Here is a 16,124-nt window from a genome sequence, read left to right as displayed (position 1 = left end):
CACAAGCCGCGGAGCAACTAAGCCCGTGTGCCACAACTACTGAGCCTGCACTCTAGAGCCCGCGAGCCACAACTACGGAGCCTGCGTGCCCCAACTACTGAAGCCCGCGTGCCTAGAGCCCGTGCTCCGCAACAAGAGAAGACACCGCAATGGGAAGCCCGCGCACCGCAACGAAGAGTAGCCCCTGCTCGCCGCAACTAGAGAAAGCCCGCGCGCAGCAACGGAGACCCAGTGCAGCCAAAAATAAACAAATAAAAATAAATAAATAAATTTATTTAAAAAAATAAAAGAGTAAATGTCCCTTTGGTGGCAGACCGCGGGAGTAATATACTTTTCAAAGATCAATTTCACCCAGATTCATGGTTTCATTGGCAACGTGATCAAGAAAAAATGTGGTCTTTCCCCTGGGCTCCTCAGAGGTATTGAATGCTAAAAAATGCTAAAAGTAATATAGTGCTAAAGATACGTTTCTTGTTTTTAATCTTTTTTTTGGCTTTATTGAGATGCATTTTACATTTTTTTCTGTACACAGTTTGTGCGTAATACTTCTCAAATGCAGGAAGCTTATATTCATACATTGGCCTCCTTGTGTTTTAGAGTTTGGCAGATTCATAGTGAAAAAGGCCGATTATATAATTATATATTTATATGATCCAGGGCTGGACACACTTTTTCTCCTCCTCCTCCTTCTTCAAAGGTACAAATCATTCTTAGCTTGAGGTCTGTTCAAAAATAAGCTGTGGCTTGAGTGTGGCCTGCCAGCCGTAGTTTGCAGACTCATGCTATAACGTAGGCCAGGAAAACAAAAAAAAAAGACAAAAAAGAACCCAGTGACACACCTTCATTTCTCTAATCTCCTTCTGCTTTCTGGCCACATGCGTCACACAGATACGTGCTCTCTCTCAGGCTGTGATCAGTTCATCTTTGCCTCTGCTCTTTAAAACTAAATGTACATTTCTGTGTGCTGACAGCTCACATTCTTTGCATCGCCTACCTCTGCAGCTCCTTTGAGGTGGAGGCTCCCTTTTATCCGCAGATACCTGTTGTATTTGCCCTAGGTAAATATTTCCCCAGTTGTGACTAGGTAATTAAAATTCTGAACCTTTTATGACCCTGGATCCTTATCTGTTTGAACAATACTCATCTAGGTGGATGGCTCCGAGGAGCCCCGGGGACTCCGCAGTGAGGAAGTGGGGGAGGAGGGGGGAGGCAGGAGGCCCCTCACCAAGGCCCCACCCTCTACCAAGAATCTTCTGGAATTGCCAGTCCCCCTGACCTGCTCTGGAACTTTTACAGTCACAGGCCCTCTTTTGTGGCAGACAATGAGGGAGGGGTGCAATGGCTTTACGGTTTGTGTGTGTGTGTCTGTACAAGCACGCACACACGTGTGTGTTTGGGGGCAGGGTGGGTGGACATTTCTCATCGATATCACTTCAATTATTAGCTCAGGAAATTCCTGCGTCTGGGATCCTATTCTCTGTAGGGCAGGGGTTGGGGCCTGGGCTCTGGAATCCGGGGTGTGTGAGGAATAAACAAGAAATTGCAAAAATGCCTGCCAGCGAGTAAGCGGTCAATGAAAGAAATTGTTAGGTTACTTGAGACTTGAAAAATGGGGTGGATGGAGGTCAAAGGTCAGCTCCACCAGCGCCGCCGTGGTCCTCTGTACCTCCGGGGCCATCGTTGTAGACTCCGTTGGAATTGTTTGGGAATGGAATTATTACTAATTCCCAAAGTGCTGACACATCACTGGCAGGGTTCAGCGGGCAGCAACTTTGTGTGACTGCCCTTGCTTTTCCTCAGAATTCTGATGAAAAAACCCCTGAAAAATCAAATTAAAGCAATCAAAGATGATAAAAGATCCCTAGAAGGGAACTGTGCTTCTTCATCTGTCCCGGGGAGTGAGCCGGGCTGTGTGGAGCCGCAGGGCTCAGAAGCTCCAGGGCCGGACCAGCGCGTCCGCTCCTGGACACCTTGGTCGACACTGCCCCCCAGTGGCTTCGGCGGCACCGGCCGCTGAGGGCGTGGAAGGCGCGTCCCCGTGGGACCACGTTGCTTCTTGGAAAAATCCGGACGGAAGAGGTTTCTCTCTCTCTTCAGACCTCTCCTTGCGTGCTCTCTGCTTACGCCCTCTCCATTCCCGCTTCCCCTGTGCGCGTCCTCCACTTTCATTCAATTGCTGGGGATGGTGTGGCCTGGACAGGGACCATTTGCCACAGGGACAGGGGATGTTGGGGGGATATTTATACCCACATGGGACCCATCTTTAGGACGAGTTCCAGCCTTTGCCCATTTTGCTCTAGGGCGAATCCCCCCCTCGCCCGCACCAGGAGGCATGTGGGATCTTAGCTCCCCCTAAGGGGATGGAACTAAGGGATGGGACCCGCACCCCCTTCATTGGAAGCCCAGGGTCTTAACCACTGGACCTCCAGGGAAGTCCCTAGGGGGAATTTTTACAGCAAGCCTCAATAGTTTTTGAGCAGCTTATGCTGTGTGGCCTGTGTAAAGGCCCTGAGGTAGGAAGGGGCTTGGTAGCTTGGTTCTTAAAAAAACTAAAGGCCAGAGGGGTGGACCGCAGAGATGGAGTTAGCAGTGGGAAGGAGGGTGGGAGATGAGAGCCAGTGACGAGGACGTTCTGCGTTTGGAGTTTATGAGAAAAGTGCTGGGAAGCTTCGAAGGGCTTTACTTGGTTGGGGTGGGGGAAGTGGCCCAGGAAGGGGGTTTTCATTTGATAAAAACTACTTTGGCCTCAGTGTGGAGTGTGGACTGCAGGGGCGCTAGAGTGTGAGCTGGGAGCCAGTTAGGAGGCTCCCCTCCCCCGGGCTGTGCGGCAGAGGAACGGGTGGCGTGGCCCAGGGTGGCTCTGTGGACATGGAGACACTTCCCAGAGGTGCTTTGGAGGTAACCTGCTTGGCTGGACGTGACAGTGCTGGAGAGGGAAGGGCCGGGGATGGCCCTTGGACTTCAGGCCAGAGCAACTGGGCGGCTAGGGATAGAATTTACAGAGATTGGAAAGAGGTGGGGTGGGGGGGGTGGGGAATCAGCCTTCTGCTGGGCAAGAAGAGCTTGAGATGTTGGGTAGATGGTAGGATATAAGGGGAAGGGGTCTGGGCTGTTTTGGTGGCAGGTGATAGAAACCTGGAGGTAAAGTTCTTTCCTTCCTCTTTTATTTTTATTTTCGCTGCACCACACAGCTTTGCAGGATGTCAGTTCCCCAACAGGGGTTGAACCTGGGCCCTGTCAGTGAAAGCCCAGAATCCTAACCACTAGACCACCAGGGAACTCCCTTTAGAAGGTTCTGAATTTTCTCCTGGGGTCCAAGGGCAGGGCTCAGTGGGGCCTCAAGAAGGGCAGGGGCTCGGGAAGAAGCCCAGGCAGCCTCCCCTCTTCCCTCTTGCTTTACCCTCTGCCTGCAATGCTCTGTCCGCCTCCCCCTATCTCGCTGAATTCCTCTCATCCCTGCTCAGACCCTCAGCAGGGGGGCTCCCGGGCTGGCCTGTCCCTGCTACTCTTGCTTACAGCACTCCCTGTATTTCTTTTATGCTTTTATCAGAGTTCTGTCTATCTGTCTATTTGTTTCCTTGTTGATTTGCAGGGCGCTGACCATCTTCCCTGCTAGATTGCCAGCTCCTTGAGAGCAGAGGCCCCTGTTTTCTTCACTCTGTTCTACTGGAGCCTCAGTGTGGTTCTGGCGCTGAGCAAGGGCTTCATGCATATTTGTTGGGTTATGAAATCTGCTCCCGGGTTCCTCCGAGAGCCCAGCACCACTATGAACACATGGAAAGTGCCGGTAAATACCCAGGGATTGATTTCACGCCTGAAGACTCCTTCGCCACAAGAAAAAAAGGGGGTGGCGTGAAAGTTGGCTGGGAGGGCACTCAGGGAACGGCGGGAGGCGGGGGCAGGTCAGAGAGGGGCTTCGGGGTCGAACAACAGCATCGTCGCCAGTGGACGGCAGTAATTAGGTGCTGAGCAGCCTGGCCCGACCCACCCACCCCCCAGCCTCCTCTTCTGGGCAGACACTGACGTGCGGGGACAGTTTACCACATAGGCCTCTGCAATTTCAGCCTGGAAATAGGATGTCCTAACAAGGATGACTGATAAAGGATCTAGAAAATGCATGAGTAGAGGGGTTTTGCTTTAAAAAATAGTTTGACAAATAATTTCAGGTAGCAAATATGAAGTGAGCGAAACAACCTGCCTTCTCTGGGGACGCCCCTCAGAGTCTATTGCTCCTTGAAATCACCCCCAAGGACCCCGGATTCCTAATCAAGGAATCGAGTCCGTTTCTCCCTCCAGCCTTAGCTTCCTAAGTTTCTTAGGAATCTGATCCTTCTGTAGGTGGAGGGTGTCAGTCAGTCGTGTGCTGGGTGTGATTTGCAGGACTGTCACAGGGCCACTCAGCCCCTCATAGCACCCTACTGCTCTGTCAAGATGCTTGAAACGTCCACCATTTATCTTTGGGAGACAGAACTCTCTGGAAAGCTCCATCTTTGTCTGCAGGCACGTCTGGGTAGCATAATCACCTGAAATATTTCTTTTTCCACCCAAGAGTGGGATCCCAAAGGGTCTGGAAGAAACAGAACACTTAATTTCATTATTAAATGGGTGTTAGGGGGGTCAGCCTGAGGTCAGCTGCCACCCTGTCTAACCTCCCCCCCCCCTCGCCCCGCCTTCCCCCATAGGTCAAGTTTGAGCAAGGCCCTGGGAATGTTTCCAGGCCAGCTCTCTACCCATGGAAGGGAGTATGTGCTAGAAGCTGGTCTGGCCACCTGTGGACCGGAAGTGAGACAGGGCCTGGGCCCCTTGGGGATGTGTTTCCATGGCCGCTGCTTTTTTTTGCTCGAAACCTACCCCAGCAGCGGCACACCTTCTCACTCTAGCAGGTGAATAAAAAAGAGATGGGGACACAGAGATGTGATGCTTGTACTTTATTGCAGGGAGCCAGGCAGGGCTGGTGGGGATGGAGTGAAGGAAACATCCGGGGAGTGGCAGGGGCCTCGGCAGGTGGAGATCTTCAGCTTCTAAATCCTAAGCACAGTGTGGGCTTTTGATTATTTTGTCCTAAAGCAAACAAACAAAAACCCAATACAATAGTGAATGAACGTCAAAGCCAGACCCAGAAACTTTAATGTCACCTAAGAGGTTTGGTATTTCTGGGAGGAGCTAAGCTTAGACTATTTCTCAGAAGCTTCTTTATTTTTATTTTCTTATTTTATTTATTTATTTATTATTATTTTTTTTTTACTTTTTGGCAGTACGGCATGCAGGATCTCAGTTCCCTGACCAGGGATCGAACCCACACCCCCTGCAGGGAAAACGCCGAGTCTTAACCACTGGGCCGCCAGGGAAGTCCCTCAGAAGCTTCTTTAAAAAAGGTAAGATGGCTGTGCCTGCTTCCCTGGGGACATTTGCCCTGTGACTCTCCTCTCTAGATTAGAAAAGGGTCCCCAAAGGGAGCTGACACTGCAGCTGAGGGATGTGGGAAATCCCCCGCTGGGCAGTGAGAGTTGAGGCAACCTGTACCGTAAACTTTATCATGTTGTCCTTGGCCTTCTGCGGGGGGTGTCCACCAGCATCTTCAACTGGGCCCCTGCATTTTTCATGTCTTCTTCAGGGCTGAAGGGTTCAAGGGCAGCCTCATAGCTGGAAAGCGTGCCCATGAAGAGGTTTTCAATGACATGTAGAAAGTTCAGGCAGACCTCTGCAGATGCTGGAGCACAGAAAAGAGACAGCGTGTGTATCCAGGCCCTTGTCTACACTGGCCAGCTTCCTGCCTGGGCCTGGCCCAGATGCACGTAGCTGGGCCTGTCAGCAAGAGATAGCGGCCCTTTCATCGACGGCCTTGAATGTGAGACCTGGTGGCGCTCCAAGCAGTTGGCTCTTTGACGCCATGTGGATGCCTTCTGGGTTGCGGCCAGCTTTTTGTGGCTTGCCTGAGCCTCCCTTGTACTTCCTGGGTTGCAGTGGGCAAGGTGCTACTGGCTCTTTCTGATAGAGTTCTAGGCAGGGCACTGAGAATAGAAGCTGCTGATCTGATTTGTTTGGTGTGCCGTGCGGGGGTTGGGAAGAGGCCTTCGAGGGTTTTGGCTCCCACCGGAAACATGCCTCTTACCGATGGTTAGTGATGGTCTGAGCCACACGTGACAAAGTCAGGCTCTGGCAGGAGGAGGCACTTGTACCAGCCAAGCATGAGCCCCTGAGCCTGGCCCAGAAGAGGAATCTGCTGTGGGCGCCAGGCCTTGTGGGCTCATCCACACACAGACACACCTCTGCGTCTATTCCTGGCCCTGCCGTGTTCCCTTCACCAGAGTTCTCCCTCCCCCACCTCCGGTTATGCTCCTTTTTAGGTCCCGGCCCCCACGAATGTGGGGAGAGTCACCATCCCCTACTCCCTGCTTGCCCGTCTTCCTACTGAGTCTCAAATCCCCGTCCTTGAATTTGCTGCCTTGTGTGCAAACTCCCCTGCCTGGGCTCCAGGGCCCCACTCCAAGTGGCCATTCCAAGTCACGCCCTCTCCAGAACTTAAATCCCTGCTTTGCAACTTACTATGTCATCAGCCAAGTTACTTTATCTTTCTTTAGCTCAGTTTTCTCATCTGCAAACTGGGGATAATGTCCCCACTTCATAGGGTTGTTGTGAACGGGGTTCAGCACGGTGATGGGCACACTGTAAGTGCTCAGTAAAGGTTAGACCTTATTACTGGTATTATCATATGTGCACACGGAGGAACACACCAACGCATCCCAGCCCCACCTCCTAACATATTTCAGTCCTGTCTTGCTGAGCCACCCCCCTCTGTACCTGGCATTGAGATCTTCTAATTAACATACGCTTCAGTCCAAATGATGTTAGTTCCCCTTTAAAAGAGACATCTCTGCACCACAGTTGTTCCCACTGCCTCTTGGTCTTGGTTTTCTAACTCCCCGGCCTCGCCAAGGTCATAAAACTTATCTCCATGCTTGTCAGGAGACTTTGAAAGTGAACTAGCGGGAATTTGTTTAAAATTTTTTGTTGTAGAAGGAGTAAAAGAGGCTGATACAGAGTAAAAAACAGTTCAGTAACCCAGCTCCCAAGAGATCGGGGGTTTTCCAGGGAGGTGTGAGTCACCCCCCCCACCCCATTCCTTTCTTCTTAGTGACAGCTGTAACTCTTCAGAGACTCCCAACCCTTTTTTTGCAGAGGACAGAAAATGTTTAGAAATCTCCATTCTGAGTTGGCAGTTTCCCAAAGGGAAGAGTCCTTTCTAGAATATTCCTCTCTGTGCAGAATGGGAGACCTTGCCTTGGGTTGGGTTTCTTTGGAACCCATGAGGCTCCTTCCAGCCCCTTTGGCTGCCAGAGTGGTGTGTTGACCCCAAATCTGGAGGCAGCACCCAGGTCTCTTGGCATCTCGGGGTCTGTCCAGGCCTGGGCTTTGAGAAGTTTGTTTGTTACTCTTATTCTGCTGGTCATTGCATCTAGGTGGGATATTCTCCATCCCTTCCTCCGGTCTGTTCCATTCCTTGCACTTTCTGAGGTTGTTGGATATAGAAGATGGGGTCCTTTTCAGGTTTCCCCACAGCCTCAGCCTCGGGGCTCTCCCCAAGTTCCCAAGATGAGCTTGCTCGCTAGACCCAGCTTCCTGGCTGGGAGTCAGCTTTCCCAGCCTCTCCTGGCAGCTAAACAGAGGGCATGGACCGGCGTCCCCTCTCCCGAGCAGAATTGGGAGAGTTCTTGAGCTCGGCTTGGGGCAGAGGGCTCTGGACACTCACCAGGGCTGCAGAAGAGAGTCAGGGTGACCAGGGTGAGGGCAATGGCGAGCTCATGGTGGGAGGGTGGCTGGTGAGGGAGGCTCTGTCCCTGTCTCTGGATCTGGTGGTCTTGTGGGAGATGTGCCCATCCGGGTATCTTCTTATATGCTCCTGGAGCGGGTAGGGCAGGGCGAGGTCTCCACTTATGGAACCACACTGTTTACCTGGGCATCAGCTCAGTGGAAAAAGTAAACATTCTCCTTTCTCAACCCGGTTTCTGTCCCCATGGAAACTGAGCTCACACAATAGGCCACTTGGGAGGGGGGAACCCAGGGTCCAGTGTGGAGGCAGCGAGGGTTCCCAAGTCAGAGGGTCTGGAGAGCTGGCTGCCTGTGCCACTCTCTTTGAACCTGAGCACTGGGCCGTCCAGATCGACAGACAGAAGCAATTGTGGAGCCCACCTGGCCCCATCACCCTGGGAGAAACTGAGGCTTCAGGCCCCATAGCAGTGGCAGCAACAGGCCTAGGACTCGGGACTCCTGATGCTTCAGTGGGCTCCTCTCCAAGGAAGTGGCTGGACCTTAAGCTTCCAGGGTCCCATGGTCCAGAGCATCTCGTGGTCAGACTTGGGGGAGACCCTGGACTGAAGCATGTTGACGGGTGAAGGAGTTCTCCAGAAGGCCCCTGAAACCCAAGCCCCAGGTCAGGCTGGAGGACGCACTGCACCAGCTGGGTCTGGAGTCCTGCCCTCCTGACGGCAAATCCACGGGCACTCTGGGCCTTATTGCACTTGACCTTTTAACGGCCTTGACCCTCTTGCCGTTTTCTTCTCGAACTGTTCTCTCTCCTGCGCTCCCACGACTCAGACCTTTCCTGTTTTCCTCCCTGACCGACCTTCTTGTTCTTTAGACGTTGATTCTTCACTGACCGAGCTTACGTATTGGTGGTTCCAGGCTGTGGCCGTGGCCCCTTCTGGCCTCCTGACACTACGTCAGAGGCTGCTTGCTTCTCTCTCCAGTGTCTGTGCCTTAGAACACAGGCCTGCCCGGGTCAAAGTCACCTCCTAAACGGCCTTCTGCCTCCTAACTCGTCCTCCTTGGCCATCCTGGGAAAGGCCACCAGAATGATCTTTCTAAAGCCTGCTGATCACATCCTCTGCCTTCTTGAAACCCTTTTAAAGCTTCCTTGGGCGGATGGGATAAAATTCAAGTGTGATTTATTACAAGGCCCTTGTCCACTGGCCTTTGCTTACCATTTGAGCCTTATTCCTCTGCTCCCTTGCGGGGGATTTAACCCTATCTTAGTATTTGCCGATTTGGGAACATGCCTCGTTTTTCTTCATGCCTTTTTACCTTTGTACAAGCTGTGCCTCGTACCTGGAACACACTTCTGCCTTGTCTCCTCCAAATCCTATCTGTACTTCAAGATTCAATCAAATGGTCGTTCATTCATTCAGTCAATAAGTGCTGACCACCTGCCAGGAGTTTCAGGCACTGTGCTAGGAGTTAGGCGTTGGCTTAGACATGGAGCAGCCCTGCTCTGGAGCCCCTTCAAGATGAAATTGCCGCTGGGCTTCGAGGAGTGAGGTCAGCAGAGAGCAGCCAGTGACCAGTCCCTGGGGGTCTGCCGCAGCTGCAGGGAGCTACCTTGCTCAAGGTCACACCCTCCCCGGGGCGCTCGCACCTGGTGACGGAACAAGAAGGGCACTTCTGTGCCGTGCGGGACAGCTCCAGCGGGTGGTCCTTTTACTCCAGAGCGCTGTGCCTGGCTGGCCAAGTCTTCGTCGGGCCTGCGTGGCCTGCAGGCCGGTTTTCCCCTCTGCCCAGCCCAGTTTCCGCCCATTTCCCCTCACAGTTATTGATCCCTAGTAATAATCTTGTACCCCAGACTCCAACTCAGCATCTGCTGTCAGGACAGCATCAACCCACGACAGGGATGCAGGAATGAGCCAGGCGGGCCCTGCTGCCGCGGAACTTCGCTCTGGTGGGGAGACAGCAAGCAGACGGTGAAACAAATGAAACACTCGCAGGTGTGCAAAGCGCTAGGGGAGAACGAAGCGGAGACCCTGTGGTGGAAAAGGAGAGTGAGACTACTTAGTGGGGGGATGGGGCGGTCCTCTCTGAGCAGGTGACTCGGTGCCGAGATCTACAGGGGAGGGGCCTGGGCAGAGGGGGTGCCCAGCACTGAGGCCCTCAGGTGGGAAGGACCTGGGCTTGTCCGGAGCACTGAGGGGCATTGTGCCTGGAGTGGGGAGTGGGGACCAGATCCCGGAGGGCCGCCAATTAAGTTCTTTATGCTCTGGAAGGGGTTTCCTTTTTCATTGCTTTAAAAAAATTGTGTTAAAATGCACATAACATAAAGTTTACTGTCTGAGCCGTTTTGTTTTTTTTTTTTTTTTTTGTGGTACGCGGGCCTCTCACTGTCGTGGTTTCATTGCTTTAAAAAAATTGTGTTAAAATGCACATAACATAAAGTTTACTGTCTGAGCCGTTTTTTTTTTTTTTTTTTTTTTGTGGTACGCGGGCCTATCACTGTCTTGGCTTCTCCCGTTGCGGAGCACAGGCTCTGGACGCGCAGGCCCAGCGGCCATGGCTCACGGGCCCAGCCGCTCCGCGGCACGTGGGATCTTCCCGGACCGGGGCACGAACCCGCGTCCCCTGCATCGGCAGGCGGACTCTCAACCGCTGCGCCACCGGGGAAGCCCATGAGCCGTTTTTAAGTGTCCTGCTCAGTGGTATTAAATACTTTCACATTGACGGGCATCCATCACCACCATCCACCCCCATAACTCTTTTCATCTTGTAAAACTGAAACTCTATACCTGCTAAACACCAACTCCCCACCCTGCTTCCTTCAGCCCCTGGCAAGCACCGTTCTACTGTCCATCTCCAAGATTTTGACAAGTCTAAGTACCTTATAAAAGTGGAATTATGCCATAATTGTCTTTTTGTGACTGGCTTATTTCACTCAGCATAATGTCCTCAAGGTTCATCCATGTAGCATATTGCAGAATTCTTTCCTCTTTGAGGCAGAATAAGATTCCATTTTATGTCTAGATCACATTTTTCTTATCCATTCATCCGTCGATGGACACTAGGGTTGTGTCTGCATTTTAGCTATCGTGAATAATGCTGCTGTGAACAGGGGTGTACAGTCTGGAAGGTGTTAATAGGGAGTGAGGTGGTCTGATTTCCCCCGTTTTTTTTTTTTGCGGCACGCGGGCCTCTCACTGTTGCGGCCTCTCCCGTTGCGGAGCACAGGCTCCGGACGCGCAGGCTCAGCGGCCATGGCTCACGGGCCCAGCCGCTCCGCGGCATGTGGGATCTTCCCGGACCGGGGCACGAACCCGTGTCCCCTGCATCGGCAGGCGGACTCCCAACCACTGCGCCGCCACGGAAGCCCCTGATTTGCCTTTTGATGAGATGTCTCTGGCTGCTGCTCTGAGGGGAAAGGAAGGGGTGGGGTGGGAGTGACTGAGCAGCTCAGCAGAAGGGATAGTGGGTTGGGACCAGCTGATGGCAGTGGGGGGAGGATGTGAGAGACCCAGGGACAGGCTTGACGTTGGCTAGAATAAGACGGGTTGGGGAGGGAAGCATCAGGCTGGGGCAGCCAGGGGCCTGGGGTGCTATTTCCTGACCTAGAAAAACTCGGGAGGAATAGGACGGGGGTTGGATCAGAGCGAAGCGTTCTTCAACCTGCGGTGCCCGTCAGCCATCACTCTCGCTGTCAGCCTCTACGTCCCTCTGTGTTGTGCTTTAACTTTGCAGTTCTTTACTTGTTCTAACCTCTTACACAATGTTTGCTAAACAGGCGTCCGTGTGGCATTAATCGATGAATGTGAGAGTTGGAGGCTCAGAGCCGCCTTAACACAGTTAAAAGCACATGTTCTGAAGTTGCCATCGTGTGGACTCATGGAGTAAATGACTGTGTAGCTGAAAGATCAGGAGAGGAAGGTCTTCTGAACTGATCATGAAACGATCTCCGAGGCAGGCTGCAAAGGGGGAAAACAAACAAACAAACAAACGGGAATTCCCTGGTGGCTCAGTGGTTAAGAATCCACCTGCCAGTGCAGGGGATACAGGTTGAAGTCCTGGTCCGAGAAGATCGCAGCTAAGCCCGTGTGCCACAACTACTGAGCCCGCTTGCCACAGCTACTGACGCCCGTGCACCTAGAGCCCGTGCTCCACAACAAGAGAAGCCACCGTAATGAGAAGCCCTCGTACCGCAGCAAAGAGTAGCCCTCACTCGAGGCAACTAGAGAAAGCCTGCGCACAGCAACGAAGACCCAACGCAGCCAAAAATAAAATAAACAAATAAATAAATTTATTAAAAAAGCAGACAAAAACAAAGTGGAACAGAGTAAAAAACAGAATATAAGAGCAAAAGAATCCACATATGTAATTGCTTGTCTATGCAGAAGACATCTCTGGAAGTGGATGGTGCCGGCTGTTTCCGCAAGGTGCATGGAGGGGACCCAGAGAAGGAGACTTCACTGTAAGCACTTTGGTGCTCTTTGAATCAGGAATTATATAAAAATATTATCAATAAAAAAGGAAGAATAGGTCTGACACTTGCTACAACATGGATGAACCTTGAGGACACAGAGCTAAGCGAAATAAGCCAGTTACAGAAAGACACATGCTGTGTGAGTCCACTTATACGAGGTACTGAAAGTAGTCGGATTCATAGAGAGAGAGAGAAGGATGTTGGGTGCCAGGGGCTGGGGGGAAGGGGACGGAGAGCTATTTTTGTTTAATGGGGACAGAGTCTCAGTTTGGGATGATAAAAAGTCCTGGAGGTGGATGGTGGTGATGATTGCACAACAATGTGAATGTGCTTAATTCTACTGAACTATATACACTTACAAATGGTTGAGATAGTAAATTTCATGTTGTATGTGTTTTTCCATAATTAAAAATAATAATAATAATAAAGGGAGAGAACAGCTCAGAGAATGAGCCTGAGTTGAATCCCAGGCACATCGCTTACCAGTTGTACTATCTTGGGCAAAGTACTTCACTCCTCTCTGCCTCGATTTCCTTGTCTGTATGATGAGCATAATAATATTATCTATTGCATCTGGCCATGAGGATTAAATCTGGGTGATGCACGTTAAGGGGTGCCTGACATGGAGAAAGTGCTCAGGGAATGTTGGCGAGTATCATACTGGCGTGTCTCCACGTTGAAGGCACAAGAGAAAGTCCTTTCAATTTTGAGTTTCCTGGGCTTCCCTGGTGGCACAGTGGTTAGGAATCCGCCTGCCAATGCAGGGGACATGGGTTCGAGCCCTGGTCCGGGAAGATCCCACATGCTGCGGATCAGCAAAGCCCGTGCGCCGCAACTACTGAGCCTGCGCTCTAGAGCCCACGAGTCACAACTACTGAGCCTGCACGCCACAACTACTGAAGCCCGCACGCCTAGCTCTGCAACAAGAGAAGCCACCGCAATGAGAAGCCCGCGCGCCGCAATGAAGAGTAGCCCCTGCTCGCCACAACTAGAGAGAGAGAGAGAAGGATGTTGGGTGCCAGGGGCTGGGGGGAAGGGGACGGAGAGCTATTTTTGTTTAATGGGGACAGAGTCTCAGTTTGGGATGATAAAAAGTCCTGGAGGTGGATGGTGGTGATGATTGCACAACAATGTGAATGTGCTTAATTCTACTGAACTATATACACTTACAAATGGTTGAGATAGTAAATTTCATGTTGTATGTGTTTTTCCATAATTAAAAATAATAATAATAATAAAGGGAGAGAACAGCTCAGAGAATGAGCCTGAGTTGAATCCCAGGCACATCGCTTACCAGTTGTACTATCTTGGGCAAAGTACTTCACTCCTCTCTGCCTCGATTTCCTTGTCTGTATGATGAGCATAATAATATTATCTATTGCATCTGGCCATGAGGATTAAATCTGGGTGATGCACGTTAAGGGGTGCCTGACATGGAGAAAGTGCTCAGGGAATGTTGGCGAGTATCATACTGGCGTGTCTCCACGTTGAAGGCACAAGAGAAAGTCCTTTCAATTTTGAGTTTCCTGGGCTTCCCTGGTGGCACAGTGGTTAGGAATCCGCCTGCCAATGCAGGGGACATGGGTTCGAGCCCTGGTCCGGGAAGATCCCACATGCTGCGGATCAGCAAAGCCCGTGCGCCGCAACTACTGAGCCTGCGCTCTAGAGCCCACGAGTCACAACTACTGAGCCTGCACGCCACAACTACTGAAGCCCGCACGCCTAGCTCTGCAACAAGAGAAGCCACCGCAATGAGAAGCCCGCGCGCCGCAATGAAGAGTAGCCCCTGCTCGCCACAACTAGAGAAAGCCCGTGCTCAGCAACAAAGACCCAACGCAGCCAAAAATAAATAAAAGAAAATAAAAGAAAGAAAGAAAGAAAAGAAAAGAAAAAGAAAATGCATGGTATTAAAAAAATGTTTTTTGAGTTTCCTTGTTCAAGTGCACGCACGTGACTCTGGGGGATGCAGAGGATCTTGGGTAAACTGCGCTGCTTTCACGCTGGGCCTGGGCCCCCAGGATGAGGGTTTCCTTTGTTCCTACTACACTGCTGTGTCCGTGACATACACCTGTGGGCTTAGCTGACTCCCACGTTCCTGACCTGACCCCAGGGCAGGGCTTGATAGGCAAGGTTACGTGAACAAAGAGTAGTTCTGAGGTCCCCCAGTAGGTAAGCCACGTAAAGAGGCTTAGTTCCCTCTATCCTCATCCTTGAGCCATAGAACTAGGGTGTCTCCATGAGGCCTCCCCCAAGCTGGCTGTCAGACAGGGAGGGCCTTCTGGGCACATGGCCTGTCTCCTTAGTGACACCGCCCAGGGGTTGTGCAGAGAAGGGCCCTATGAGTGTCATCAAGACAGTTCATCAGGTCAAAACCTTCAGCCTTCATGAAAAACCTTGGTCTAATCCCTCCAGAGCGGTCTGTGTGCTGTTCTCCAGGGCTGTGTGGTGGGGAATCGTGAATGTACTGTTCTTGCTACTGCTTCCCTCTCTGGATACTCCCTTCCTGGTTCCAAGTGTCCCAAGACGGGCTCTTCCATCCTGGCCCTTGGTGGGATGGTGGGGAGGGGCATTTCTCTCCCCCACCCGGGAGTCTGCAGAGCAGCTGCTTCTCTGCCTTGTCCTGTGGGCAGTTAGGCAAAAAGGGTCTGTCAAGGCTCAGAGCCCAGAGCTTCTTAGACCCTAACAACCGCTCTTCAAATCCTTAAACACCCCCACACTGCGAATTCCAGGCCAGAACCTGCAGCTCACCGTAGCACATGGTGAGAGCCGGGAGCCACCGATTCTGGCCTCTTGTGGGCGGTCACCTGGCCACTGTGCAAAGACAAACTGTCTGCAGGAAGACAAGACTCTTGGTTATTAGCACCATGGGTGTGGCAGTGAGCTGGCACAGTTCCTGCTGGGTCCCCCTAGCAAACACTGTACCCTGTGTTGCCTGGGCCTGGCTCTGGAGCTTCAGGGAGAGGGCCTGGCCACAGCTAGGGCAGTGGCCAAGGAGCCTGCCCTGGGTGCAACCTTCCCTGGGCTCCAGCTCGGAGGGTGGGAGCACCTTGTGCCTGGCTCCAGCATCCACTGGGGCCTGAGGGTGGGAGGGACCCAGGGGATCTGGAAGCCCTGCTTGGGGATCTGGATTTTAAGGTATGCCGGTCCCTCTCCCCTGTATGTGGCATGTGTGTGTGTGCACACGTGGCTGCCAGGTTGGTGAGCTCTGTTCAATGCCCCTTGGGGAGCCTGCCCAGGTCCCCACTTAGAGGTCCGGTAGGGATGGTGGTGGGAAAGCCTGGGCCAGAAGCAGCCCAGGGAAGGTATTGACTGAGACCTGCTGTTCGCCCCTGGGCTTGGTGCTTGGTGTAGACTCTGAGCCAGAAGCTGGGGTGCAGCCTGGGCTGGCATCTGGCCTGTTGCAAGTCCCAGCCTGGCCCAGAAAACAGGTTGGAGGCTGTGGGAGGGCCAGGCTGATCCTATCCATCCGGCTGGGCCAGCAGACTGGGACTGGTCAGGCCATAGGCTCATGGGGTCAGCTCACGGGGCAAGCTGTAGAGTGTTCAGCCTCCTCCCTCCACCCTGGCCATCTGGCTCCATGCCCGTTCAGGAAACAGCCCCTGAGCAGAGCAGAATTTCCCTTGTGGGTTTGCTTCATTCTTTTCTGCCTCAGTGGCTCCTGGGGCTGGCCCCTGCTTTGACCCAGCCCTACCAGGAGGGGTCTGGCAACTTCTGGACATTTCAGCCAGAATGAGCAAAACTCCACTGGCCGTGATGCCTAGGGCCTGTGAGCTTCCAGAAGACCTAAAAAATTGTCATGTATCTGTTGGATTCCAAGTATAAAAAGAAAATCAGGGCTTCCCTGGTGGCTCAGTGGTTGAGAGTCCGCCTGCCGATGCAGGGGACACGG

General features: G+C 52.3%; 1 long non-coding RNA gene across 3 annotated transcripts; it reads left to right on the top strand.

Moving 5' to 3' along the window:
- Positions 1 to 2,855: 2,855 nt before the first annotated feature.
- LOC129391952 (uncharacterized) lies at positions 2,856 to 12,425 on the top strand. 3 transcript variants are annotated; one of them, XR_008616874.1, is made up of 3 exons: positions 2,856 to 2,898; positions 5,256 to 5,375; positions 9,617 to 10,122. It is a non-coding gene; the product is annotated as an uncharacterized lncRNA (long non-coding RNA). The 3 variants fall into 3 exon arrangements; XR_008616873.1 differs by lacking the exons at positions 2,856 to 2,898; positions 9,617 to 10,122 and adding exons at positions 3,603 to 3,787; positions 11,540 to 12,425; XR_008616872.1 differs by lacking the exon at positions 2,856 to 2,898 and adding an exon at positions 3,603 to 3,787.
- Positions 12,426 to 16,124: the final 3,699 nt, after the last annotated feature.

This window comes from Physeter macrocephalus, unplaced genomic scaffold (genome assembly GCF_002837175.3).
Source record: "Physeter macrocephalus isolate SW-GA unplaced genomic scaffold, ASM283717v5 random_1549, whole genome shotgun sequence".
In the NCBI taxonomy this organism is placed as follows: Eukaryota; Metazoa; Chordata; class Mammalia; order Artiodactyla; family Physeteridae; genus Physeter; species Physeter macrocephalus.
The sequence above is the reverse complement of the archived record's forward strand: the minus strand, read 5'-3'. Positions and strand labels throughout refer to the sequence as shown.